Source organism: Nycticebus coucang, chromosome 10 (assembly GCF_027406575.1).
Source record: "Nycticebus coucang isolate mNycCou1 chromosome 10, mNycCou1.pri, whole genome shotgun sequence".
Taxonomy (NCBI): domain Eukaryota; kingdom Metazoa; phylum Chordata; class Mammalia; order Primates; family Lorisidae; genus Nycticebus; species Nycticebus coucang.
In genome coordinates this window covers 126,944,589-126,949,006 of record NC_069789.1, presented here as the reverse complement: position 1 = coordinate 126,949,006, position 4,418 = coordinate 126,944,589, and the positions used below count along the sequence as shown (strand labels likewise).

At 45.0% G+C, this 4,418-nt stretch overlaps 1 pseudogene; it reads left to right on the top strand.

Moving 5' to 3' along the window:
- The first annotated feature begins 650 nt into the window (after positions 1-650).
- LOC128597388 (carboxymethylenebutenolidase homolog) lies at positions 651-1,510 on the top strand (annotated as a pseudogene).
- Positions 1,511-4,418: the final 2,908 nt, after the last annotated feature.

Below are 4,418 nucleotides of genomic sequence, written 5' to 3'. Positions count from 1 at the left end.
TTAACCCAACATGTTCAGAGTATTACCATCTCAATGTGCAATTAACCAATAAAGCCCCATTTGAAATCTGCACACGCCCACTCTTCCTCTCTTCACTGGCTTCCAAGGAGCTTCCCGGCTGCTTGGGGATTCACAGACTGTCACTTCAGGACCGAGCCTCAGTGACCCCTACACTGGCTCAGCTTTCCCACCTGTCTTCATGCTCATGTGCCTTTCAGGGACAGCATAGAGAGGACAGGGTATGGTCTTCGAGCTGCTCCACTGAAATAGGTGTGACAAACAGCCAGCAACGTCCCGGGGGCCAAGGAGTCTCTGGAACCACCTTAACCGGAAGCAGATTGTGGAAAGAGCGGAGGGGAGTACAGAAGGGCGCATGCGCAGGCCAGCCTGCACCGGAAGAGCATAGGGCAAGGCGGGAAGCGCAGGTTGGACCCTCAGACCACACTCCTGAGAAGGAGGGCTCGCCCAGTCCTGAAGTTCAGGATCCTGCACAGGCCATAGAGCTGGGGAGAGGCCCAGAGGAGGAGTTAGCAGTAATTTGCAACTGGAAATTGACTGAACTAATAGAACTGTGAGTTTGGGTCGCCAGGGAAGGAAGAATTTTTTCCTATGCAGGGTCTTTTGGGGAAGGGGACTGTATAAGTCTTCTCCGAGGTCAGGCGATGCATTGGGAGGTTTCATTGACATATATTGAAAAAAAGAGGGTTCTGTGGCTGCGGGTCATCGTTGGCGCAGACCACAAGGATGCCAGCACCTGGGCCTTGTGGCAGAGGAGGGCTTGCCACGTGCACAGCCTGAGTTAAACATCTCTGATGGCTACCGAAGCTTACCCTTGTCCATGTGACATTGGCCCTAGACTAGATTATGGAGGGATGGGCCATGAAGTTCAAGTCGAGCACATCAAGGCTTATGTCACCAAAGTCCCCTGTTGCTACAGGCAAAGCTGTGATTGTCATTCAAGCTATATTTGGCTGGCAGTTGCCTAATACCAGGTATATTAGGACATGATCGCAGGAAATGGATATACAACCATCGTTCCAGACTTCTTTGTAGGGCAAGAGCCATGGGACCCCTCTGCCGACTGGTCCACCTTCCCCACGTGGTTGAAACAAGGAATGCCCGGAAAATCGATGAAGAGTTTGATGCTGTCTTGAGGTATAAGAAAGAACAGTGTCAAGTGCAGAAAACTGGTGTCCTGGGATTCTGCTGGGATGGAACCGATGATAAAATACTCCAAGTTCAGGGCCAGCGTCTCCATTGATGGCATCGTCAAGGATTCATTTATAGTTTAAAGAACCCCACATTGTTCATTTTTGCTGAAAATGATGTTGTGATACCACTTGAGCAAGTCTCTTTGCTGACCCAGAAGTTGAAGGAACAGTGTAAAGTTGTTTACCAAATTAAAACATTTTCTGGGGAAATTCATGAGTTCGTGCATAGAAAGAGAGAAGACTGTTCACCTGCTGAGGCAAGAAGGAATTTACTCGGGTGACTGAACAAGTACATTTAGTCGTAATCAAGTGCAAACTTCCCTAAAATAGCTTTTATCCAGAAAACTGCTTTGAAATACTTACATCATTTAATTTTCACTTTATGTAAAATAAATTTAGAAATCCTGAAATTCATTATTTTGTCAGCAATTTAAATTCAGTAGAACTGTTAATGTATGAAATAATTGCATTTTTAATGTGCACATCAAATAGAAATTTGAAAACTAAAAAAAAAAAAAAAAAGAAGAAGAAAGAAAGAAAGAAAAAATACATAAATGCCAAAGAAAAAAATGTTATGAACAGGACACAATTGTTTAAGTTGTACAGTGAATGAGACCTTGGTCTCAATCCAGTCAGCCAGCTTCTGTGACTCTCTCCAGGCGTCCTCAAACTTTTTAAACAGGGAGCCAGTTCACTGTCCCTCAGACCATTGGAGGGCCGGACTATAGTGTTAAAAAAAACTATGAACAAATTCCTATGCACATATCTTATTTTGAAGTAAAAAAAAAAAAATGGGAACAATTACAATCACACCGCCTCATGTGGCACGCGGCTGCAGTTTGAGGACCCCTGCTCTAAACAACCTCATTTAAGACAACTTAAGGAGTGAAAATGTAAAGTCTTCCTAGCTCCTGCCCCATGGGGGAGAGGCCCTGGATGGAGGGCTGTTAGGAATTAGTAAGAAGGACTCCCCTAAGAATAAGCTGCAAGGGGGATCTGTGGTAATTGGAGATACTGAGAGATGTTCTTGTTAGGTCACCAGTGCTGAGGGACATCTAGGATCCCTGCTGCTGTGCTGGGATTGTGTATGAGGAGTGAGATTTGTCTTAGTGGAGAAGGGTGTCTGGCTACAATGAAATATAAAGCAAGGTTAGAAGATTCAAAGGGCAAGTGATACTTTAGGTTGAGTAATCGGACTGGCAAGGCCTTGCTGAGGAGGTGTCATCACCACAGAGACCTGAATGAAGCAAAGGAGCAAGGGAAGGAGAGGATGTGTCACGCAGGCAGAGGAAGCTTGGCCTGTTTGAGGAGCGCGGAGGAGGAGAGGGGCTCTGAGCAAAGTGATCATGCGGGAAGAGGGTGATAGACTGACGAGGCCCATGGTAAAGTCTATGGGGTTTTATTCTGAAAGTAATGGGAAATCATGGGAAGGTGTTGATTGAACATAAAAGGAGTTTTCAGGGGGAGGTGACTATGTGCCCTGTGGGTGATGGAGGATGAGTAGGAGGGTAGATGTGAAAAGCAGTCAGTTGTTTTAGGGGGAACTGAGGAACTTTAGCCCCGGAGACCAACCTAGGAGGGAGTCTAGGGTTGACATGAGCAAAGTGATGAGTCTGTTAGTGAGAGAAACCTGGGGGCCTTTTGTTTATTTGTTTTGTTATTGGTTTAGGGGAGGAGCACCCAGGAATGTTGTCTAGGTTTGTCCATCAGGTGTCAGAAAATGTGGTGGGAGGTCTTACTGGGAGGATAGTCATGTAGGGCGGTGTGCTGTGCGCACTTCTCAGGAGCATCTGAGGACATTCACCTCGTCAGAGTTCCTGGGCTGCCTCCAGAGTGCCACTGTTGCTGCAGGGGTTTGTAATCAAGTAAAGCAGGCAACTTCACATAAATGGTTTCACGTGGCAGGTGTCATTTTGCAACTTGGTTTTTTTTTGTTTGTTTGTTTTTTCATTGAACATTATGTTTTTCAGATTGAACTAAAGAAAACCAAAATATCTCACCCAAAACTATACTTCAGTGGCATAGTTGGAGATGGTTATTCAGAGAAACTGTGGACAGGAATAGGCCTGAGAAGCTGCTGTTTGTGGAGAATTGCATCTGTAGCTAAAATCTACATTAGTAAAATAGACAGCCAGGCTTTCTCTGAGCCCCGCCCCTCCCTTGTCTGTACCTAAGAAAGATGAACTCAAAGGAAAGAGACTACGCTCTGAAAACTTTCAGAGGTCTGACAGAGACACTGCCATCTATCTTTCTGAAGGCTACACCTGTGAGGCTTCATTTGCATAACAAAACCACCTTCCCTAGCCCGGCCTTTGCTTCTCTTTCTCTCCCATAACCTGTCTTGGCGCCTCCAAGCCCCTATTCTTTCTGTTATCTCCGGATGGTATAAAAACTGCAGCCACCTGGCTCTTTGAGATTTCCTATTTTGTATGACTCCCATCCACCCATATATTAAATTTGCTGTTTCTCTCTTGTTCATCCATCTTTTGTTATAGAAACAACCCTTTATGAAGAGGAAGGAAAAAATCACCCCTCCCCTCATACACAGCCAAGTTGATACATGTAGCACTCTCATTTTTATTGCTGGATCTTTGCCATTCCACTGTATGGTAGAGCCTATCTTAAACGCCCCTTCTTTTATTGGTGGATGTTTGGTTTCTAACTTTGATCTATTCCAAGCATTGCTGCTGTGAAAATCCTCACACCGCTCTCTTTGCATATATACGTGCAAGAGTTTCTGCCTAGTGTATCTCTGGGATGGTCATTGCTGGGTGAATTTATCCACAAATTTGTACTTGGATCTTGGTTTTGTCATTCAGGAATCTGATGAGAAACTTCAGTCACAGAAAGTTAAACCCAGCCATGAGTTTTATCTATTTTTCTCTGTAAAGTGAACATGATAATGCAGAGTGTCCCAAAGTCACCATTCCATAGGGAAAATTTTGTTGTTGTTGTTGTTGCAGTTTAGCGGGGTCCGAGTTTGAACTCGCCACCATCAGTATATGGGGCCAGCACCCCACCCACTGAGCCACAGGTGCCGCCCCTTCATAGGGAAAATTCTAACAGCAGATATCTTGGAACATGTTCGCCATGAGTGGGAGAGAAGACTTCATGTATGTGTGGAAAGAGGTGGCCAACACATAGAGAATATTTTGTAATGACTATTATGTGAATAAAAGTACATTTTGGCTCGGCGCCCATAGCACA